The sequence below is a fragment of the Pan troglodytes genome, chromosome 4, assembly GCF_028858775.2.
Source record: "Pan troglodytes isolate AG18354 chromosome 4, NHGRI_mPanTro3-v2.0_pri, whole genome shotgun sequence".
Lineage (NCBI taxonomy): Eukaryota > Metazoa > Chordata > Mammalia > Primates > Hominidae > Pan > Pan troglodytes.
The window spans coordinates 104,170,315-104,196,486 of record NC_072402.2 but is presented as its reverse complement, the minus strand read 5'-3'; positions in this window follow the sequence as shown (position 1 = coordinate 104,196,486).

The window sequence follows — 26,172 nt, the reverse complement described above, 5'->3', positions numbered from 1 at the left end:
TTCCCTTGTATTTCCTCAGTGGAGCTCCCAGACAACTTCGGGTTCGAGCTGCTTGATTTCTGAATTGTTTGCTCAAATAAATTTTTAAAATTGTAATTGTTACTGTGGCTCAGTTTGCCTTTTAAACTTTTGGGAAATTGCAACACACCAGTGATGTGTTTCTTTTATTTAAATAATGTACTTTTGAGACACTGTAACGTATCAATAATATGTTTTCTCTTATTTAAATAATAACATTTTCTTATGTCTATATAGAAGATAGATTTACCTTTATAACAATGTTTTGGCTGTTCCTTTTTTTCTGTAAAATTTAAAAATTGGCCAGAAATCACAAAAAACACTTCCTTTTAATAACATACATATAAACAATTTTAGCTTATAGTGATTATTTTCATTCCAAAAAATATTATTTTTCTGGTTTTATGAAAAATGTGTGTGTGTGTTTGTGTGTGTCACAGAGTTTCACTCTTGTTGCCCAGAGTGGAGTGCAATGGCATGAGCTCAGCTCACTGCAATCTCCACCTCCCGGGTTCAAGCGATTCTCCTGCCTCGGCCTCCCGAGTAGCTGGGATTACAGGCATGCGCCACCACACTAGCTAATTTTCTATTTTTAATAAGACAAAGGGTTTCTCCATGTTAGTCAGACTGGTCTCAAACTCCCGACCTCAAGTGATCTGGTTGCCTCGGCCTCCCAAAGTGCTGAGATTACAGACATGAGTCACTGCTCCTGGCCAAAAAGTATTTTTTGGTTTTTATTAAATGAAAAACACAGACACGCACACAGGATGTAAAGAATAATAATAAAGCAAACTCCCGGGCAATCAATCAATTTAAGAAATGAACCTTGCTTCTGAAGCCTATAGGGCAGTGGTCCTTTTTGGCACCAGGGACTGGTTTCAAGAAGACAATTTTTCCACTGATGGGGTGTGGGGCAGGAAGGTTTCAGGATGAAACTGTTCCACCTCAGATCATCAGTCATTAGATTCTCATCGGTAGCATGCAATCAAGATCCCTTGCATGTGCAGTTCACAATAGGGTTGGCTCTCCTGTGAGAATCTAATGCCACAGCTGATTGGACAGGAGGTGGAGCTCTGGCAGTAATGCTTCTTGGCCCTCTGCTCACCTCCTGCTGTGCCACTCACATTCTAACAGGCTGTGGAATGCTACTGGCCTGTAACCTGGGGATGGGGACCCCTGCATTAGGGTAATGGATCATCACCTGGGAGGTAACTAATAACCTGAATTTTGTGTTTATTATCTCTGTGGTACTTTCATAGTGTTATAACACTGCTAAATTGTTTTTCAAATGAATGTACAAATGCACACTTCCTACAGCACTATGTGATTGTCCTCTTTACTTGACATCCTAGCCAACCTTTGTTATTGTGCTAGGAGTTGTAAATCATCAAGGGACCTAATTCTTATAGTGTAATTTAGCAGAGAAATTTAATTTTACTTTGAAATAAGTTAATATAATAAATAAAATCAAACTGGTAAATATAAATAAAACTAATTACTAAAATACCAAGGGGTGATTTGTTTTAAGGGACTTCAGAGAGTGCCTAATCTACTTGGTCGACTACAAATATCCTCTTCTGTAACTCCTTTCGCTCCAAGAGTATAATGCAGATGGAAGTGGATCATTTACTTTTCAATCAAACAACAAAATCCTGCATATTCATAAGTTAAAAGTTATATCAATCTGAAACTAATTGCAAAAAGTTATTAAGAATCTAAAGTCCATTAAACACCAGCTGTTTGCAGCTATTAATCACTAATACCTCTGTCTTATTAATCACCATCAACATATACTGAAGTATTTTGGAGACTATTAGGATGTTGTATACCACTTGGAGTAAAATCCAAAATCTGCATTACGGCTTACACTGCACACATATAATCTCGTTCTCTATATTTCAGCCTTGTTTCCTTTCAATTACTAAAAAATGCCTTTTTTTGTTTTTTGCCTCTTCTGAAAGAGCACATGCTGTTTTCTCTTTGTAAAGACACCCACCCTCTGAAGCATAAGTGAGTGGATAATGGTGACATTTCATTGAAATTACATGTTATATTTGTAATGCTTTGGACTATACCCTAGGGATCTATCTTTTCCATGTTCCTCTTATCAGTGTCAAAGCAGGATCCATGACACTTTTTTGGCACATCTCACATCTAAATATTCCAAAGCAACCTCTTGAAAACCTAGGGCACTTCTTTATTTCTCTTGGCTTCCTTTTGTTTATTAAAGAATCAATGTTTTCCTTTACACAGCCTTTCCCATACTCTTGGTTTCATATACAAAGCCATATGCACATGTTTTATTTCTAGCTCCTTTCCCCTTAATGATGATACATAAAATCTTATAAAATATACACTATTCCAAACTTCATACCAATGCATTCATATTTTATGTTGTTAAACTTGAAAATGACAGTTGACCTTATCTTGTTATCTGCTCACATTTATTTCATTTCAGGTGTTGCATATTTCTGCTGTATTTGTTCTTGTCTGTGTAAAATTAAGTGATGATGCCCACATTGGATGCACATTGCTTTTTATTAAGCCCTAGACACTGGACTTGATGTTTTGCAGATGTGATCCCACTTATTCCTCACACCACACTCTAAGCAAGAAATGGTTATTCTCAGTTAACAGAAGAGGAAATTGACCACAGAGGGGTTAGGCAATCTGTTTATGGTTTTAATACTAATAAATAGGCAAGGAAGTTTTGTTGTTTCTAAACAAAACTCTTGGCCACAACATTCTTTGTACATTCATACTACATTTCAATATTTTTATAACACACCTAAGCCCACAAAATTTCATTGACATCTTTTGCTTACAGTTTTTGCTTCTCTCTGATATTTTCCAGAATATCATTCTCTCTCTCATTTTCTTGTTATGATATATCCAACATGGAAATTGAGTCAATTTTTATTACTGTTTCAAATTTTTCAGTGGATTAAACTGCAAGATATGGTGAGGACTCAGGTGTAGGTCTATGTCAAAAGATAGAGGAAGAGTCAACAGGACTCAGAAAACAGAGGGAGTCACATATAAGCCTAATGAACCAAGGCTCAAATGAGGCCACCTTCTACATTTCATGCTTTTATCAAATAGATGAAATTTATTCTCGGTGTTTCCACATCAGAGATGGTGAACAGACTTCCTCTTGCAGACCATCTGGGTAGTAAGTGGTAGAGTACTGTAATGAAATAATTGTAAAATGCTGCCCAAAATGGAAGCACACCATGGCTAATAACTGATACCTTTCTGGACACTCACTGAGGATGAGCTATGATTGGCAGAATGATCCAGGCATCTTTTTCCTTTGCTGACATTTTTTGTATCTTAATATAATACATTGGATACAGTGTATCCAATGCTGACATTGCTTTGTATCATAATAAATGATAGCTGGTAGTATAACTGTATGATGATTGTGAGTCCTGCGAGTCCTTGTAGGGAATCATTGAACCTAGGGAGGTCTTAGTGTCCCTGCCACAGGAAGAGATTAGTAAACTTAGACTAGGTCAGAGCTCTGGTTAAGTGGCCACGAGGTCAAGACATGTCTCTAATTCAATCTCATAGAAACCTAGAGGGCAAGTCAGTACTGTGGTCTTAATAAATGATCAAGACAGACATTATATAGAAATTAGTTGTTACTCAATCATATTACATGTGTTGAGGACATTAACAATTAAATGGTGTATCAAAGCTGCCTGGGTCAAAGCTGACTCATGGACTAGATATTGATTCTAGAGGCTGAAGGATTTATATGTCTATGTGTCTAAAGATCAACAAGTGCTCTAAATATCCACAAAACAACAAACCCATATCCCCTTCTTTAATTATAGATTAGAGATACAGAAATGTAGATAGAAAGGAGAGGAACTCTGGATTTGTCTGATCTATTTGGTTTATGATGCTTTCGTTTTCATATTTCTTTCAAACTCTCAGACTTTAATTGAAATGTTTTTTAAAATAAATTGAGTAGACGTAAGTGAAATAACTAGTTAGGAGGTCATTTTGATATCCCAGGGGGTGCCCACAATGAACCTGCCACTCATTGTTGGCACAGTGGGTTGTCAATTACATATTAAGTATGGAATTTGGCTTTTTTTTTTTTTTGAGATGGAGTCTCACTCTGTTGCCCAGGCTAGAGTCCAGTGGCACGATCTTGGCTCACTGCAATCTCTGCCTTCCAGGTTCATGCCATTCTCCTGCTTCAGCCTCCCCAGTAGCTGGGACTATGGGTGCCCGCCACCACGCCCGGCTAATTTTTCATATTTTTAGTAGAGACGGGGTTTCACCGTGTTAGCTAGGATGGTCTCGATCTCCTGACCTTGTGATCCGCCTGCCTCGGCCTCCCAAAGTGCTGGGATTTACAGGCATGAGCCACCGCGCCCGGCCAGAATTTGGCATGTTATACAGGGAAGTGATTGCCACTTTAGGGACAGTGTTTGGGTCCAGCTTTAATGTCCTGCATCATAGAATTATAATGAAAATCCAAGTGAGTTGGGCAGCATTTTGTTGCAGTGATTCTTTGACCTGAAGATGAGCGTGCGATTGGAACAGATTTATTTTTCTGTTTTTTTTTCCCCTTATATCTATACACACTCCCTATAGGAAGGATTATAGACCTGGTTTTCTAATTTAAAAGCATATCGGTTATTTAGGAGAAGAATTTTCCCCTAACTTTAAACTTGGAGGGAGGCTTTATCTTTGTATAAAGGACATTGAATAATATAGTAGAATGTATCTTCAGATATAGTTTTATAGTAAAGGTACACACAAAAAAATTTACATTAAATTCTGGTAAAATGTTACCATCTACTAAACACTATCCTTTCATCAGGCTTGTCATATCCATGGGAGTGAATCTCAAAGAGGAGACAGAACCTCTTGCTCAGACTCTTTTGCATCCAAGAGAGATGTTTATGCCAAATTTTATGTTTTCATTGCTCTTGAGCTATTCAGTCTTTGTTGTTCATGTATAGTTCAGTGCTTTTTAAAAGCACTTATCAGGCTATAAGATGACCACAATAGTCTGACAGGTAACCAAGTTTCCCACATCATGTGGCCATTTATACTTGTAATTGGGAGATAGATGATACATAGACAGATAAATAGATTAGATAGATAGATAGATAGATAGATAGATAGATAGATAGATATAGATAGATAGATAATTTTTTTAAATTTTATTATTGTTATACTTTAAGTTTTAGGGTACATGTGCACAACGTGCAGGTTTGTTACATATGTATACATGTGCCATGCTGGTGTGCTGCACCCATTAACTCGTCATTTAGCATTAGGTATATCTCCTGATGCTATCCCTCCCCACTCCCCCTACCCCACAACAGTCCCCGGTGTGTGATGTTCCCCTTCCTGTGTCCATGTGTTCTCATTGTTCAATTCCCACCTATGAGTGAGAATATGCAGTGTTTGGTTTTTTGTCCTTGCGATAGTTTGCTGAGAATGATGGTTTCCAGTTTCACACATGTCCCTACAAAGGACATGAACTCATCATTTTTTATGGCTGCATAGTATTCCATGGTGTATATGTGCCACATTTTCTTAATCCAGTCTATCGTTGTTGGACATTTAGGCTGGTTCCAAGTCTTTGCTATTGTGAATAGTGCCACTATAAACATACGTGTGCATGTGTCTTTACAGCAGCATGATTTATAATCCTTTGGTTATATACCCAGTAATGGGATGGCTGGGTCAAATGGTATTTCTAGTTCCAGATCCCTGAAGAATCGCCACACTGACTTCCACAATGGTTGAACTAGTTTACAGTCCCACCAACAGTGTAAAAGTGCTCCTATTTCTCCACATCCTCTCCAGCACCTGTTGTTACCTGACTTTTTAATGATAATGGTTTTTGTTTTGCTCTATTTGTACTCTAAAACAATATGGCCAATTGATTTGTTTATTTTTTATTGACAGCATAGTATATTTCTGGGGTGCATATATTTTCATACATGTATACAGTGTATAATGATCACATCACACTAATTGGGATATTTATCACCTCATCTTTGTTTGGGGAACATTTCATTTCTTCTAGCTACTTTGAAATATATAATAAATTATTGTTTACTATAATTTTCCTTCTTACCCCTTCTATCTAAGTCTAAGTTTGTACCCATTAACCCACTTCTGTTCATCCTCCCTGCTTCCCTCCCAGCTTCTGGTAACCACCATTCTACTCTCCACCTCCAGGAAATTCACATTTTTAGCTCTCACACATGAGTGAGAACATATGATACTTGTTTTCCTGTGCCAGGCTTGTATCACTTAACACAATGAATGCCAGTTCCATCCATGTTGCTGCAAATGACACGGTATTATTCTTTTCATGGCTGAATTGTATCCCACCATGTGTATTTACCACATTTTGTTTTTCTGTTTTTGGACACCTAGGTTGATTTCATAGCTTGACTATTGCGAATAGTGCTGAAATAAACTTAAGAGTGCAGGTATCTCTTAGATAAACTGATTTTCCTTTATTTTGGATGTATAGCCAGCAGTGGGTCTGGCAGTTTTATACTTAGTTTTTGAGGAAACTCCATAATGTTTTCCATAATGGTTGTACTACTTTACATTACCACCAACAGTGTATGAGGCTTCACACTCACCACCATGTGTTGTCTTTTTAAAATGACAGACACTTTAACTGGGGTGAGATAATAAAACCATTGTGGTTTTGAATTGCATTTTCTTGATTAGTGATGGTAAGCAGTTTTTCCTAAACTCACTGGCCATTTGTACGTCTTCTTTTGCAAAATGTCTATCCAGGTCTTTTGCCCATTTTTAAATTAGATTATTATTATTTTTTCCTGTTGAGTTGTTTGAGTTCCTTATACATTCTGGTTGTTAATCCCTTGCTGGATGAATAATTTTCAAGTATCTTTTCTCATTCTGTGTGTTGTCTCTTCACTTTGTTAATTGTTTCCTTTGCTGTGCAGAAGCTTTTTAGCTTGATGTAATCTCATTTGTCTCTTTTTGCTTTTGTTGCCTGTGCTTTTGAGGTCTTACCCCAAAAAAACTCTTCCCAGACTAATGTCCTGTAGTGTTTCCCCAATGTTTTCTTATGGTGATTTTATAGTTCCAGGTCTTATATTTAAGTCTTTAATTAATTTTGAGTTGATTTTTGTATATGGTAAAAGATAAGGATCTAGTTTCATTCTTCTGCATAAGAATATCCAGTTTTCCCAGCACCATTTATTGAAGAGATTTTTCCCCAATGTATGTCCTTGACAACTATGTTAAAAATAAGTTGGCAGTTAGCATGTGAATTTATTTCTGGGTTCTCTATTCTGTTTCATTGGCCTATGTGTTGGTTTTTATGCCAGTACCATGCTGTTTTATTATAGATTTATAGTAGAATTTGAAATTAGGTGGTGTGATGCCTCCAGCTTTAGTATTTTTGCTCAGGATTGCTTTAGCTATTTTTTTTTTTTTTGGTATGTGTGATTCCAAACAAAATTTAGAATTATTTTTCCTATTTCTGTTAAGAATGTTGTTGATATTTTCATAGGAGTTTTATTGAATCTGTAGTTTGCTTTGGGTAGAATAGATATTCAATAATATTGTTTCTTCCAACCTATAAGCATGGGATATCTTCATTTTTTGTGTCCTCTTCAGTTTCTTTCATCACTGTTTCATAGTTTTCCTTTTAGAGATATTTTACTTCTTTGTTTAAATATATTGCTAGGTTTTTCTGTAGCCATTATAAGTAGAATTGCTTTTTTGATTTATGTTCAGGTTGTTTGGTTAGTGTATAGAAACACTACTGATTTTTGCTTGTTGATTTTGTATCCTGGAAATTTACTGAATTTTTTTATCAGTTCTAGGAGATTTTGATGGAGTCCGAGCAATATATATTTTATTTTTGAAGACTTTATTAGTATATACTCACAGTATTGTTAAATACTGAGCACTCCCACTGAGCTTTATTTTATTTTGAAATAAACACTTAACTAGCATCGAGTAAGAAACTTAAGTGTTCTTGGGTAGATCTGTTTCCTCACTAGATTGTTCATGTTAGGCTTCTGCTTAACAAAGTGTGGACTTTCAATTTTGTCTCCTGTTCTGATCTCTTCTTTTGTTGCTAAATAGATACGTACATTAAAAAACAGACAATATTATCTGGGGCAGGTATCATGGGTTGGCTTATCACCTATTCTTTATTGTTTCTCCTTTGCCTGGTTTTTCTCTAGCAGAAAAACAAGTCTTAATTTTTTTCTGGCTTCTTTGAATGTAGGGTGGCTAATGAGATGTAAGACACTCTGGTGCCACATCCCATTCTACCTTTCTCCTCTTCCTGGTCTGAACGCTGGCAAAGTGGCTGGAGCTATAGTGCCTACTGATGACGGACAGAGAAAAGAACAGGGTATCACAGATATCCTAGCTCTGATTCCATGAAAAACTGACCAACCTCTTCACTTCCTATATTCAGACTATAAGTTATGTTAAATACTTAAATAAATAAAAACACTTTCTTAAAACTTTCATTGGTTTTCTGTCATTGAAATTAATTTAAAAAAATATAAGCTAGCTAGCTATGAACTATGGATGAGTGGTACTGCTAATCTGGCTCATTAAATACTGAAAATATAATCTCTAACCATGAAAGAAAATTGAAGTAAATAAGAGACCGTTTTCTATGGCTCAATTTTGGGGAGAGAAAGGAAGTTTGGACTCGAGAAACTTAAAAAGTAATGATTTAAAAAGACATTTATTTGCAGGTATTAATATAGTCAACATTTGTTAGTTGCCTATGAATCATTTATACCTTTTCTACCTTTTCTTAGCAGTACCTACAATTTCCCACCTACAATGTGTGTGTGGGATGGGTTATTCCATCTGTGTTTCCAGGGGGTACACCAGGATTGGTTAAAGCCAATTGACACAACATATCTTCCTGGCCAAGATAATTTTCCAGGAAAGTACATATGAAAAACTCAGTGGAATAAAAGCCCAAGAATCTCGATTACATGGCTTTTATTTGGTGTGGGGGAAGCCGACTCCATCTTGGTGAATATGAACACGGAAGCACTTAGTAGATCAGCTAGCAGCCATGTTTTGAATACAAAAGGAGAGCCTAACAGGGAACAGAGGCAAGGGTAAGAAAAAAGGACTGAGAGTAAATTGAGTACTGGTTATATTTCTAGAACCCATAATCAAGCCTATCTTGCAACTAGAACATCAATTGCACGATAAAATGACATAGAAATTCCCTTTATTTTAAATAGTCTGAATAAGTATAATTTTCTATTACTTATAATAGAAATACTCCTATTACCTGTATTACCTTCTTGCTTTGTAAATGAGACTGTCAAAATATAGAGGATTATATTTTGTATATTTTGTCAGTAATTTTATTTGTCACTATTATAGAATCTCCCCCTTACTACATATGACTAAATAAAAGTTCATTTCATTTACTTTGGTAATTTATAGTGTTGTGTGGAGGGGCAAGCAATAAAATGAGAACTATAAAATCACTCCATAAATGCGTTGTCCTCTGTACATGTGTCTTAATCTTTTGGATAAAGAAATGTAGAGAGAGAAAGTGTGGTCCAGTTTTATGCTTGAACTTTGGATCAAGCATAGATCTACATTATTTCAGTTCCTGAACCACTTAGTGAAGTCAGCTAATAAATTTACATTATTTTATAACTGCAAATGAGAGTTGAAGAATTTGGTCACCAAGTTCCTTGTGATAAGTCCTTGCCCTCCCTACCTTCTTTCATTTGGACTTAAGGAAGACCTAGCTGTGAGCTAACTCCTACATGGTCTCTGAGCTGAGGTGTGAAGTATTTAAGAACACTCCTCTGCTTTCAAAGGAAGGTGTAAAATTAGTCTTATTGTCATAAGTCCAATATACATTGTGTCTAGGAATAGCCAAGGGCATCAATGTGAACAATCTTGGGTAAACTCACCGGACTTGGTAGGGTAGTGGTAGTTGTTTATGATCATGTTTCAGGTCAGCACTGAGAAAGGAGAGTACTTTTTCAGTCTGTGTGGCTGATCTCTGAGCACACGTATTACTCTTAAGTGCCCATTCTCTCCAGAGGCCAGACTTCTGATTATCAACATTTAGTGTGCATGAATATCGCCTATGAGAGCTTGTTGAAAATGCAAATTCACATATCTTAGAAGAATTTGCTGAGGTGATTGTAAAACCACAGTTGAGAAATGTTAGGGTAGATATTGTCCCCAATTTACATATGCTTGCTGTTTAAAACTCAATAGACAACGTAAAACTTTGCACTTTTATACACTTGATTTTAAGCACCTTCAATGCTAATGCAACTCCATTCTGCCATTACCTTTCCTTCAAATCAGATATAATTGTATAAAGATTCACAAACAGATCCCTTCCCTCTCAGAATAAAATGGACTACTCTCTCCCTCATGATATGGAAGCAACTCAAAAATGTGAGATAAACAAATATACTATTTATTCTTCCTTCAAGAACCTTAAAGTTTACTAAAGGAGGTAAGATAAGTTGTAAGTAACTGTAATAAAATGAAGAAAGTTATGCATTATAAGAAAGAAACAAATAATGCTGCGGGGGGTTCAAAGATGAGAGAAAGCACATGCGTCTTGGGGTGTCCTAGAAAACCAATGTTCTGTGCCAATGCTTCTCTTTTGGCAGCCTTTTATTTGTTTTCAGTAGTTATGCTCAAGGAGGCAGGCAGTCAGCATGAGATACCAGTGCGGTATAAATTTCCTAACCAAACAGAAACTTTATGGAATTTAATATTTACACATTCTTGAGATCAGAATCTAATGAAGGCTTACCATTCACTTCATTAAAGTTTTATTACTACTTGCAATGGATAAATTTATGTGCTAACTTGATTGGGCTAAGGGATGCCAAGATAGCTGGTGAAACATTATTTCTGAGTATTTTTGTGAGGGTGTTTCTAGAAGAGATTAGCATCTGAATTGGTAGATTGCATAAAAATGATAGCCCTCACTGATGAGGGTGAGCATCATTCAGTCCATTGAAGGACTAAATAGAACAAAATGGTGGTAAATTGGCTGTCTCTGTGCTTGGGCTAGGACATTCATCTTGTTCTGCCCTTAGACATCAGCACTCCTGGTACTCTGGCATTCATACTAATATGTGGATTAACACCATTGGCTACCCTGGTCATGGCTTTGGGGTTTGCATTAGAACTAAAACACTGGTTGTCCTGGGCCTCCAGCTTACAGATGGCAGATCATGGGGCTTCTCAGCCTCCATTATCATGTGAGACAATTCATCATAATAAATCTCTTCCACTCTCTCTCTCCTATTGGTTCCGTTTCTCTGGTGAACCCTATTAATATTATTTGTGAGTTATCCTTCAAAATTAACACAACCAAGTGACAAATGTTGCAGAAATCTATGCATTATCCAAGGAATTTATGAATGGCAGAATGAGTGGCAGAAGGAGGAAATAAATGAATTTTTTTTTTTTTTTTTGAGATGGAGTCTCACTCTGTCACCCAGGCTGGAGTGCAGTGGCACGATCTCTGCTCACTGCAAGCTCTGCCTCCCGGGTTTACACCAAGGAAATGAAACATTTTTATAAAGTAAAGTGTGGTGGACAAATAAATAGAATAAATATGCCATATAACCATGTAGCTGTAAGCCATTAGAAAATGACTTTAGCAAGAAAGGTGCCATTTAAGAGCAAGGTGTGATATGGCATTCTCAAAACCTAATAGTATCAAACTAAAAGCAAACGGTCATGTTCAGAACATTCAGAACATATTTCTGAGTGGGGAGGGATAGAGAAGAGAGAGAAGGAGCAAGAAATAGAGATAGAAAGAGATTGGCATAAGTATTCTTACCTGTACCAATATCAGTGGAAAATTCTTGCCTGTGGTGTCATCCTTAAAATCAAAAGACTCATTTTAAATTTTGATCCACTTTTCACTGGTTAGCTTCTTAAATAGTGTGTCTACTGATTAATGTATTCATTTATTAGATATTTTTAATGTAATTTACTACTGTCTACCCTATATAGAGGAGATTTTTAAAATGGGTACAAAGCTTGTAAAGAGTGCTAATTGTTGACATGTGGGGAAGAAATTAAAATAGAATGCAATAAAACTGGAGGTGAATACATAAAGTGAAGTGATTGCACAATATAAGAAGAGAAAAACTGCAGAAAGTTAGAATAGAGTGAGGCTGCAAGTAAAGATATTTTAGACAGATGTCTTAAATCATGTTTAAGATTTACCAAATAGATATGGAAAGGAGAGGTAGAAGAAAACAATGTATGCAAAGTAATAGTGTCATGAGAGAATATGTGGACTCAGGATAACATAAGCAGAAAACCTGCTCTTCAATAGAAGCGTTCTTGCCATTTCAAACTATTTGGTAATAATTTGTTAGGATAGTTTCAATTGTTTTGGTGGTTTTAGAGGGTTTCTTATATTAATAAATAGCAAATTTGACATATATCAGTTTATAAATATTATATTGTGGGTTTTTTCCTGATCAATTAATTACACTTTCAGAGGATAAAATTTATTCATAATGAGATTGCACAAACATTATATTATAGTTATTAACCTATATCCACAGTATAAACAATGTGATACAGCCTGTCAGTAAGAGAAAAATATGGCTGGAATAATCAAAGGGAAAACAAATTAGCTCAGTCATAGTAGGTTTGTCCCTTCTAGAGAAATAATTTGATCCCATGATTCAATTTCCTTTAAAAACTCGGAGATAGATTTATATCAATACACAAAGATTTATATTTTATTTTGACATTAGCTTTATAAATTTCTCAACAATAACCCTACATTACTGAAATATTTTAGCTAAATATCTGCTTAGAAACCAGAATTAAGAAGTGAAAAAACTAAATGACTGACACAACTCATGACAATAGAATTAAGTATTTTTCTTTGCTTCAAATTTTAACTTTGGGAGGAATGTGGTATCTTTTATTGGTCACATATGCTAAATGCAAATCTTTGTGAAACAAATCACATGAGCAGATGATCTTCTTTTTTTGCAATGGCCTGTGTAGCAGGCTTAATGTAGTCAAATTTTGTAAATGATAGGATTTGTGAAAAGCCACTTTCCCTAGGTTATAATGTGGATGTTATCAGGGTGTGCTCATGGTACGTGAGAATTTTAACAATCCAGGTAATGTTACTTCCTCTAAGTTGAGAGTACAAAATCTATCTTCTCGAAGGCTTTTAGATTGGATTGTATACCAGCTCTTGTTCAAATCCACAGATGTGACCCAGTGGTTATTTTGCCATGTTCTATACGAAACTTTAACCTCTTAAATGTTCCTCTTCGTGATTCTTTGTGCAATTTTTCAATGGTTATGTTTGTTGATTCTCCCTACTTAAAGATAGGCAGTGCATATAGTTTGTTTATTCCATTTTAATCTCTACTGATAACTAGATGATAAGATGTATTTAGCTTACATCAACCAAATGATTATGAAAGAATATATTGGGTATCTAATTGTTTATTTTGGTGTCTTATCAATATAGCTCCATGTATACATTAGAGAAGATAATTATAAAGCTAAGAATCTTCTCTAAATATTTCCATGATATGAACTTATCTCTCTATATTCCTTCAGATTTTTTACAATGATTTTGCTTTCTCATTATGATTTTTTCTTTCTAGCATATTCTCTATTGTCTCTCTCATATATTGTATCTCTGTATACATTTATTAATTGCATAGACATTCCATATTGTACAAAGTGACTCCTATCCCTATTTTTTAAGCATATGTATCATTTTTTCTGTCTTTCAATATCCATGTCAATTATTTTTCAAATTTAAAAGGAAATATTTATATTCTAGAACCACATATATTAAGGAACTTCAATTTTGATACAAACAGATGATTAAACATTTCTGTCACCATCTCAAAAGCTTAGGATATATTTTAATCAATAAATTGCATCATATGTTTTATATGCATTTTCCAGAATTGCTTTTCTAGTATTTTTGTATATTTGTACCAAACCTTAGGATGCATAAAAACAGGACATACTGGGTCAGGATTATACATCGTATGGATTTTTAAAAGGCAGCTTTCCTAACATCATCTACAGTTCTCTTAAAGTTATCCTTGTCATGACCTCAAATCACTTAAATTCAATATTAAAGGGCACGTGCCTTTAGTCCCAGCTACTCCGGAGGCTGAGGCAGGAGAATGGCATGAACCCGGGAGGCGGAGCTTGCAGTGAGCTGAGATCCCGCCACTGCACTCCAGCCTGGGCGACGGAGCGAGACTCAGTCTCAAAAATAAATAAATTAAAAAAAAAAAAAAAAAACTCTAAACGTGATAACAGGTTAACTCTCAAATTCCAAATAATTACAAAGAACTGACTTAAATGTCAATGTCTAGATTAATGTTAGTATTTAATAACCTTAAAAATGATGTCAGTTAAATTCTGTATTATGTAAATGATACTAAAATATGATTATAAAAATGGGAAAATCATTTAACAGTATCATTTTTTAAAAGAATAACTATTTTTCCACTAAATAATAAAAATTCAGAGGCTTATAAAAATTTTAAATGAATAAAAACAGGAAAATTAAAAGACAATTGAAAAACAGAAAAGATAGAAACAATGAATAATACCTAGGATTTGATAGCATAAAAGGGTGACTATAGTCAAAATAATTTAATTGTATATTTAAAAACAACTAAAAGAGTATAATTCAATTGTAACTCAAAAGATAAATGCTTGAGAGGATGGATACCCCATTTTTCATGATGTGATTATTATGCATTATATGCTTGTCTCAAAATATCTTATGTACCTCAAAAATATATGTATTAGTTTGGCGCCAAAGTAATTGTGGGTTTTGCCATTAAAAGTAATTAGTTTTCCACCAACCTTATACCTACTATGTACCCAGAAAAATCAAAACTAAATTTATTGTAAAAAATTGCAAAACAAATCTAAAATTCTGCTACTCAACTATTACAAAATTTCCCAGAATAGATTATTGTACTTATTTCCTATAATTAAAAATAAAACAAAACTTACTTTTTTTTATGAAAAGGCAGCTAATTCGGCTTGATAGTTAAGAAATATTCAATTTGGAAAGAATATTATCTCTTATATTTCAAATCTTCTGTATCTAAATGTTCTATTTGACTTTCTTTCTTTCTCTTTCTTTTTCTTTCTTTCTCTCTCTTTCTCTCTCTTTCCCTCCCTCCCTCCCTCCCTTCCTGCCTGCCTGCCTTCCTTCCTTCCTTCCTTCCTCCTCTCTCTGTCTCTCTCTCTCTTTCTTTCTCTCTCTCTCTCTCTCTCATTCTTTTTTCTTTGACAGAGTCTCACTCTGTTGCCCAGTCTGGAGTGCAGTGGCATGATCTCGGCTCAGTGCAACCTCCACCTCCGGGATGTAACTGATTCTCCTGCCTCAGCCTCCTGAGTAGCTGGGACTACGGGCGTGTTCCACCACACCAGGCTAATTTTTGTATTTTTAGTAGAGGTGGGGTTTCTCCATATTGGCCAGGCTGGTCTCTGAATATTTTCATTTTATAATGCATTTCTGATTGTGGTATTGTCTTGCAGTCACTTATATAAAAAGGGCATCACTTCCACAACAAGTGATATTTCGGTAGGACAGTCGGCACATTTTGGAATTTATGCAAGATATTCAAATATTATATTTTCAACACTGTCCTTAGCCATTTCTCAGAACAGATCCAAAGGGAGATTTTCTAGTATCTTTTGAAATGTTTATTAAAATATCAAAAGTTTTTATTTGAAGCATCAATTTAATTGAAGACAATTTTTTATCTTCTGTTTCCAAAGATAATATGGAAGGGAGCAAAAGTTATGAACTTATGTAGAGTACTGATAAAAAATCCATTTTTGTTCCCTAAACTTCTTGTTACACTGTGACACAGTTTCCTCATCTCCTGAAAGAAGCTATGATCCTGCCTGAATAGAAAATCAAAAACAAACAAAAGAAAAAAATTATCTAAAACATATGTTATATCAAATAAATAAGTTTTATACAAAGGATAATTTGGGAGCACATCACTTAGATAACTTAATTTTTAATTGTTTTTGACCAAACATAACTATTACACAGTGCTTGGACGTGCCAATAGCATTTTCATTGCTCTAACCTTGTAGAATTTTATGGTATTTTCATATTCAAACTATCATTAATCTTTATTTTATTCTTTAAAAAATAACCTTGTATCTCGAATATGCTTCATTTGACATAAGATGAGCTGATCTGAATCTTTAAGATACTGATGATAAATAAAATGGAAGTTTATTTTAATTTCATTTCTCCTATTTGTATATACCTAGATAGTCTGTAACTTAATTAAGAAACAAAATTTGGTCAAGAAAGAGGAAATCTGTCTAATACAATTTGAATGTATTTGCAGATGAGGATGAGGATTGCTGTGGAGAAGGAGGTGCCAGAAATATTGGTGTTTTAATGTGACTAAAACCTACTCATTTTAAGTATTAGCACATTTTTTGAATAATTTCAAAAGAAAATATTGACGGAGAACTTCTCCATTTTCCTCTGCATGTTTTTCTTGGATCTTGACCTGAGAGTATCTCAACTCAAAGTCGATATATGATGCCAATATAAATAGGATCCTCTTTTCTCTTTTTACTGATGCATTACATCCTTGTGACATGTGATGCATGGTGTTGAGATGGACTGACATAGCTAATGAAATGTGACAGAAGGCAATTAGATACCAAGTTTTATAAATGCTAGATGTGAAATGAAAATCTATACAAGTTACTTTCAAAGGAAGCAGCTTTCATTTCACATTTTGTTTATCAACTAGAAGAGATATAGTCACATATGTCAATGAATTTCCTTATTAGCTGTAACTTAAAAATACATAAAATATAGTATTTCAAAAATTATTTTTATCTAAAATTTTATGCAAATCACCTAATTAATCACTATGTCAGTATAAGATTTCTCTAACATGGCTGGGCGCCGTGGCTCACGCCTGTAATCCCAGCACTTTGGGAGGCTGAGGCGGGCGGATCACAAGGTCAGGAGATAGAGACCATCCTGGCTAACACAGTGAAACCCCATCACTACTGAAAATACAAAAAGAAATTAGCGGGGCATGGTGGCGGGCGCCTGTAGTCCCAGCTACTTGTGAGGCTGAGGCAGGAGAATGGCATGAACCCGGGAGGTGGAGGTTGCAGTGAGCCAAGATTGCGCCACTGCACTCCAGCCTGGGCGACAGAGCAAGACTCCGGCTCAATAAATAAATAAATAAATAAATAAATAAATAAATAAATAAAGATTTCTCTAACACTCAGAATTTAGCATTTGCATAGGTTATACTTAATGGCTTATGCATCAGTGTACCTGTGGAATCATTTTGGGAAAATTTTAGATTACTGGAAATTATTTGGCCTAATGTAAATCTCATCAGACCACTGAATCCACCTATTTTTATATTATTGACTCATTAAACAAACATTACCTTACTTGGGAGTATACCAAATTTATTAATTTATCTCTTGAACTGGGACATAGCTAAATAAGGTGGCATGAGACATGCACACCTGGCTGACAGAATAAGTATAGATACTAGAACATTGAAAAAAAAAAAAAAGGAAAATGCTGCCATGTTTAGGATAAACCGATATGATGTTTTTGTCTTACTCTCAAAAAATTCAGAGAGTAAATAAATCAAAATTACATATACATGAGAGGTAAGATGTTAATGATTGGTGAAAGGTATGTAAGTATTCATTGTACTATTCTTGAAACTTCTCTTTGGGTTTAAAATTTAAAAAAATAAAGAATATATTAAATAAGTATCCTATAAAAAAGATAGTAACTGGTTCTGTAAAATAACCAGTAGTTAAAGTATTAAATTGGTATTTCCAGAATGAATAGTGACTCAGACATTAAATCAACATTTGGCATCAGAAAAGGAATTGATGTAAGATGAAGTTTTCAGAAAAAAACAGAAGGTATTTTAAAGAATAAAGTGTCAGGAAACAATCAATGCTGGAAAGGATGTGGAGAAATAGGAACGCTTTTACACTGTTGGTGGGAGTGTAAATTAGTTCAACTGTTGTGGAAGACAGTGTGGTGATTCCTCAAGGATCTAGAACTAGAAATACCATTTGACCCAGCAATCCCATTACTGGGTATATACCCAAAGGATTATACATCATTCTACTATAAATATACATGCAGATGTATGTTTATTGCAGGACTGTTCACACTAGAAAATACGTGGAACCAACCCAAATGCCCATCGATGATAGACTGGATAAAGAAAATGTGGCACATATACACTGTGGAATATGATGCATCCATAAAAAGACGAGTTCGTGTCCTTTGCAGGGGCATGGATGAAACTGGAAACCGTCATTCTCAGCAAACTAATGCAAGAACAGAAAACCAAACTCCGCATGTTCTCACTCATAAGTGGGAGTTGAACAATGAGAATACATGGATACAGGGAGAGGAACATCACACACGGGGGCCTGCCGGAGGGTGCAGAGCTAGAGGAGGGGTAGCATTAGGAGAAATACCCAATGGAGATGACAGTTTGATGGGTGCAGCAAACCACCATGACACGTGTATACCTATGTAACAAACCTGCATGCTCTGTACATGTATCCCAGAACTTAAAGTATAATTAAAAAAAAAAAAAACTCCCCAATAGAGGTCCTGTATTTTCAAAATAAAATAAAATAAAATAAAAAGTCCTTCAGCTCTAAATTCTGTAAATAAATATTTCATACATCAAAAAAAAAAAAGAAAGAAAGAACAAAGCGTAATTCCTTATGCTTTTTGACTCTTTGCAGACTTGTAATAAAGAGTAACTAGAACCTTAGATGTAGTTAGCTCTGGAGATTCATTTGATCTAACCGATGGTTCTATATTAACATTTATATAGCTTCCAACAAAGGGCATGGTCCAGTGTAGATTTTCAGTACAAACTGGTTTCTTTACCTTTTAAGTTTAGGAGACAAAGTAGAACAGAGCTATGTCAACTGCTATTGTGAATCATAAATTTCTTTTGTATAAAATGACATAAAAATATTTTGTAAGATTGTTTTATTATAATAGTATTATTTTACAATAAGATTATGGGGACAGCAGTAACTTGGTGTGTTCTCCCATATTACTTTCTTAGCCTATTTGATACACTTTATCAAATGAGACTTTGTGAATTAGACAATTTTGCTTTGATTTGGGAGAAAGTTTCTCTTGATTGGGATTCCATTACATTTATAGATGAATTTGGGGAAGAATAGATTATGTCATCTCACCCATGATTATGGTATATCGCTTTATTTTGTTCACTTCATTGAAATTAACTTATTGTTCTAATTCTAAAGATAAACTTCACTACTTGAGTTCAAGTTTTGGTCCATTTCTACAAATTTTGGTGCATTTCTACAAGTTTTGGTGTATTTGCATGGCTCAGTTTACTTCTTCATGACAGACATATGTTAGTATGCCTAATTAGAATTATATTATAATAAATTCTATATCATATAACATGATCAATTATTATATATAATAAACAGTTATAACTATATTATTCATTTCTAAAGATGTGAATTATTTAGATGCAAAACATGTGAACACAAAAGGATTCTTAGAGCCAAATAAATTAAAATCTGTTAATCTTACTTTTCCAATTTTAATTTTATTATGACTTATAGTAGTAAAATATAAATGCTTGGAGGCTACCTAATTACTCAACAGAAAAGAATGATTAAATATATTGCAATAGAGCTATACAACAAAACATTATGTAGTTGATTAAATGAGTGATATATATGTGAATGTACTGAGAGATCATATTGTAGGGAAAATGAAAGTTTCAAAATGCTATGGATTCTATGATTTCATAAAAGCTACAGGTATATGTCTGTACCTAGCCAACAAGTTATTAATTTTTTTGAGACAAAAATCTCATTCTGTTGCCCAGGTGGGAATGCAGTGGCATGATTTCATCTCACTGCAACCTCCACCTCCCAGGTTTAAGCAATTTTCTGCCTCAGCCTCCCAAGTAGCTGGGACTACAGGCATGTGCCACCACACCCCACTTTTTTTTTTTTTTTAGTAGAGAAAGGGTTTCACCATGTTTGCCAGGCTAGTCGTGAACTCTTGGCCTCAAGTGATCCGCATGCCTCCACCTCCCAAAGTGCTGGGATTACAGGCATAAGCCACTGCACTTGGCACAAATTAATAATCCTAATCACCTCTGAAACTATAGGATCAAAAAGATATTTTACTGTTTGATTGATATACTATAACCTATTTTTATTTCTTTTTTTCTGTTGATATTTTCAATTTATTTTTCAATGAAAAATCAGAGAAATTAATGGGCAGTTAATTGCTTGTTGATGACACTACACAGTTGAATAAATTGTATCACCTGGGAATAAAAGAATCTTAAATGAGAGTAAATAAGTACATAGCTAGAACATGTGATTTTAATTATAATGTAATACAAAGGCAAACAATGTTACTTTTTCTCCTGCTTTAGTGAAGTTAATTGATTTTTTAAATTAGATATAAAAATTCTTCCCTGAATATGCTTTCATAATTGTTGTGGCAAATTCCTTGGAAATATGTTAAGAACATCGAAAGGCTTAAGATTTTACCTCATTTTCAAGGTAACAAGTTAGTATGCCCTAGTTAGTGAGCTGAGTCTGAGATGAATGCCTGTCAAAGTTCAGATGATGTCACTGATCTCTTCATCTAAAATTAAGTACATATTTTATAGCAACTTTTCTACTTGTATGACTCTCATTGTAGAGACAATGACCTGCAAGATATGCAGAGATAACAAGTCATTCCTCTACCCCTACCCAGAGAAACTTCCCTAAGTAACCAACAGTGGCCTAATTTAGGAGACCTCCTCCATTGTCTAAGAGCTACATAATTCAGAGGTAGTGTTTTCTTAAGCAATTGCAGATCTGCTATGACCCAGACCTAGCGATGTAACCAATGACCCCTGAATAAAAGTGTTATTTGTCATTGTTAGAGTCCTCCAAATGAGACCTATGTTAGGTGGAGGTCACAGATTAACAAAGCCTCCAATACTGTGTTCCTCTCTGCAGGTATGTCTTAGAGTTCCTGGTTTAGTATGAGTAATTGAGTCTGTCTTCATTCTTGATGACTATCCTTTGTTCATTCCAATAGCCAGGTAGTATTTGTGATAGAATGAGTTGACATCCAATGTGATGACTAAGCCATGGTGAATTAGTTTTATATTGCAGCATAACAAATCACCACAAACTTAGCCTCTTAAAACAACACACATTTATTATCTCATAGTTTCTGTTTGTCAGAAGTCTGGGCACACAGCTTTATCTGGGTTCTCTGCTTCAGGGTCTTGATCAGTTGTAATTTAGTTGCTGTCCAGGTCTGGGGTCACATTAGATGCTTGACCAGGGAAATATCCACATTCAAGCTCATTTTTTGTTGGCAGAATACATTTCCTTGAGGCTGTACAACAGAGGTCCTTGTTTTCTTGATGGCTGTTTGCTGTCCCTGATGTTCCTTGCCACAGCGCCCTCTCTCTGAGCTTTCACACCATAGCAGCTTAGTTCTTAGCAGAGGGATTTTCAAAGGGATTATCCATTCTAGCAAAACAGTGCATTAACCTTTCCCTATGTTTTAACATAATCACAGGAGTGATAGGCCACCAACACTGCCAAGTGATGTAACCTAATCAAGGGAGAAGCAGCCCATCGCTTTGCCACTTCCTATTGTTTAGAAGCTAGTCACAGATCTCATCCCATTCAGGGAGAGAGGAAGTCTACAATAACATCAATTGTTGAGAGTTGATGGTGGCCAATTTAAAATTCTGCCTGTTAAAGGGGGCTGCTGGAATGAGGGTAAGAAAAAAACTCAGAAGCGATGGCAGGTTTTCTGTGGTGAAGTTTTAAGAGCTGATAACCATCTCCTGCTACATTAGATAGCCTTCTCAGTAAGGTTAAGGGAAATGGTGAACAAATTGTAGTTAGAGCTATCTGGTAGGGTATAGCAAATCCAGCAGCAAGTTAAATTTAAGGTATTTGCATTAGTTTGGGGAACTGCACCAGTGTATTTTCTTTGGGGAGGAGGGCTCTAGCAGCGACTCTGAAAACCGAAAGTTTATTTATGCTGTTCTGTCCCATACCTTCAAGGGCCAAACTTATCCCCTGTAAGGGTGGTGGGGTGGTTGATTTTCCTTTGTTGCCACACAGTTGTAGTTTCCTACTTCTGAAACTGTAACCACAACATTTTTTTTTTCTCTAGCCATACTGTCCTTATACACAGACCTTTCATCCAGAAGGGCCAGAAGCAAGAGAGACAAAGAAACTTCCATAAAACTAACAAAGACCTATTATGTGCCATAGATGGATCATCGTGGGATACCCAGCAAGCAATATACTTAACCCACTACCACTTTAATTGATGTCTGATCATCACCAGGAAAGAGAAGAGATGAACCCTTTCCAGGTACAGTGACATCCACTGACAAAATCATATTACTAAGATGTTTAGACCAATAAGAGATAATGGATGTAGAGTCAGAAATATTTTTTGAGTGATATTAAGGAGACCATTCCAATATTCAACAATGCCAGATGCCAGTGTATTTTAGCAATCATGGACGGCCTGTCAAAGGACTCAGGGTTGAATGGCTTTTTCAATAAATTGTGCACTATTGTCAGAAAATAATCTGGAAAGTAAAAATTATATATGGAGATTAATTTTAAAGTTTATAGTGATGTGGATAGCATCAGACGATTGGATTAGAACTGTAAAACTGTAACCTGGAAAATTGTAGACAGAGTTCCAATCTAAGCTTGAGGGACATATTGCTACCTTTGTAATGATGGTGATCCAAGCAGCAATGGCTAGTCCAATCTTGTTAGTGCAGGCTCAATCAGCAGTTTGATTTCTGTCAGTCTCATCAGAGAACAGATCCTTATTGTGGATGACAAATAGCAACTGTTTAGTTTTTGGGGGTTTCCATAACAAATTACCACAAATCGATGGCTTAAATAAACAGAAATGTGTTCTATCACAGATCTAGAAGCTAGAAGTCTGATGTTAAAACGTCAACAGGATTGGTTCCTTCTGGAGACTCTGAGGGAAAATCTGTTCCATACCTCAATCCCAGGTTCTCTTGGCTGCAGGCAGTCCTTGGTATCTCTTGGCATGAGATACATCACTTCAATTTCTGCCTGGGTCTTCACATGACCTTTGGGTCTCTGCTGTGTAGTTAAGTTTCAAATCGTACTCTCCTTTTTCTTATAGGGACATAAGTTGTTATAAGTTGTTAAATTTAGGGCCTACCCTAAATCCAGAATGATCTCATCTCATCTTTAACTTAATTACATCTGCAAAGCACATATTTCCAAATAAAATCACATCCACAGATATCAGGGGTTAATACTTGGGCCCTATCTTTCACTATTCAACACACTACAGTGACACAGATATTTCAATGAGAAGCCATAATTTATCTGTAAAATTTGTGGCCCCAAATAGATGTGCTTTAATCTGCCAGTTTAATCTTCAACACGAGTCAGAGTAGCGGGGGTAGAAATAAACAGAGGGTACAGAAGGAAGGAGTGATTCTGAGTTATGAAGCAACTTCATCCTTAATTTTCATTTGCTTTCATTTTCAATCCACCATTTTTCATAGCTCAATGAAAAAAATTCTCATATTTTCTGTCCTCCCAAAACTGTAAATCTAATTGTAAGGTTCTCACTGCAGACAACATTTGTTTCTGCTTTGGGATATCTTGGTTTAGCTGCCATGGCCCCATGGCTTTTTAGCTAGGGCCATGGAGCTTTCTGTCCCATCGCCATAATAATTCCCCTGCCTCGACACTCTTTTACTCCTTAGAGAAATGTGAACAACAATCAAGGTACCATTTGGCCAGCTTGCTTTAAAGCTATATTTCTCTGTTCAGCCTCTAAGCATAAACTCTTTTTTCTGTTCATTAACAGGCAGGACAGGGAACATATTCTCTTCTGTTTTCCCTTTACTAAGGCAAAAGCATTCAATATCAGATCCTAGGGAGTCATCTTGTATTTCCTATCCTAGCCCAAGAGGCCCTCATCCTTCCTCTTTTAGAAGGACATCTCTGTCAACATCACAGTCTCATTGCCAAACGGTCCAGGACTGTGAAAGCGCTGAGATCACACGCCACCTGCAAGCTAACAAGTTAGCCTGCCACAGTTGCAGGGATGCTGACAGAGGCTGCTAGGCAGAGACAAAGAACTTTATTACTCACATCACAGCAAGCACAATGAGCATTAGTGCATTTTCCCCGTGGGGTCATGGGAATGTGTTCACACTGATGCCGGCGTGATCAGTGGTTTGCATTGCAAGAAAGAAACCATAGCTTAGGGATTCTCAATCTTTCATAATGAGGAGTAAGCATGTCTGCCCTTTGCTCCAGAGGGAGACACTATCTCTGTCTTCCAAGGCTGTTTACTGTACAAATATCCTCATAAAGATAGTACAGATCGAGGGGCAGTCATTGCTTCTGTTTACAAAAGACGTACAGCAGCAGGATGAACCCATGTAGAATGGTCTTTCAACAAGGTTTAGTGTATTGAATTCAAGGCCATCTCTTATGCAGTGTAATTTGTGGAAATGTCATTTTTATTGTTGCATGACATTTTGAAATCAAACATGTTTTTAACAAAATAAAATGTTCAATATCATGATAGTTCCATATTGGACTATCATGATAGTTCCATATCAAATGTTCATCTTAAGCAGGATGAAATAAATGTGACTTTATTAAGATTACTTACACAGTATTGATTTGCAGGGGAAAATAATTTTGAAATTTTTTTAAATTATGTTTATCAGCCAGGTGCGATGGCTCATGCCTGTAATCCAAGCACTTTCAGAGGCCGAGGCAGATGGATCACCTGAGGTCAGGAGTTTGAAACCAGCCTGGCCAACATGGTGAAACCCCGTGTCTACTAAAAACACAAAAAATCAGCCGGATGTGGTGGCGGGCACCTGTAATGCTAGCTACTCGGGAGGCTGAGGCAGGAGAATCGCTTGAACCCAGGAGGTGGATTTCACAGTGAGCCGAGATTGTGCCATTGCACTCCAGCCTGAGCAAGAAGAGAGAAACTCTGTCTCAAGAAAAAAAAAAATTATGTTTATTATATATGACACAAATATTAACACAAAAAATAAAGCTTTTTAGCTTACGGTGGCTGTGAATTTGGGTGCATAAAGTTAAAAGTTTATAAATGACAAAAGTAATTTAATAGTATGAAAAACAGGGCTGGACATGCTGGCTCACACCTGTAATCACAGTATTTGGGAGGCTGAGGTGGCTAGATTGCTTGAGCCCAGGAGTTCAAAACCAGCCTGGGCAACATGGCAAAACCCCATGTCCACAAAAAAATAAATAAATAAATAAATAATAAAAATAAAAATAAAAAATTAGCTGGTTGTAGTGGCATGCGCCTGTAGTCTCAGCCACTTGGGAGGCTAAGGTGGAGGACTGTTGAGACTGGGGAGGCTACAGTGAGCCATGATCATGCCACTCACTTCAGCTCAGCTGGCAAAACAACAAGACCCTGTCAAAAAAACAAAGAAAAAGGTGAAAATCCAAAGACAATAAAATGTGTATATTTGGTAATGTACTTACATATTAACTCAATGCCTCTTTCCCAAATGATGGTATTTTTAGCCTCAATAAAACATAAAATTGAAGCTAAAACTCAAGTATAATGTTATATCTTTGGCAGATATCTATTTTGGTAGTAGAGCCTGTGTTTTTAAAATAAAGTTTTCAATGAAAAAGTTTAAGAAAACTAGCATTCCTTGTTCAGTGACTGGATATATGCAAGGGGAAGCTGTGGAACACTTGACTGTTGAGAGAGAATGCATAGATCAGGGAAAGATTAGTATATGCCCTAGTAGTGTATGTCTGTGCATAGACCAAACTCCTTTTTGATTTTATGAATCTAGCAGGAACATTCAGTATCTATTTTATTGGTAAGGCGCTACCTAAAAATCCAATGATATTCATTTTTGAAAATAGCCCCATATAGTTGTTAACTTAGAATATATGGGACAACAATAATATGGGGCTATTCCCCCTATAGACATTTAACTGAAATATCATTAATCATAGAAT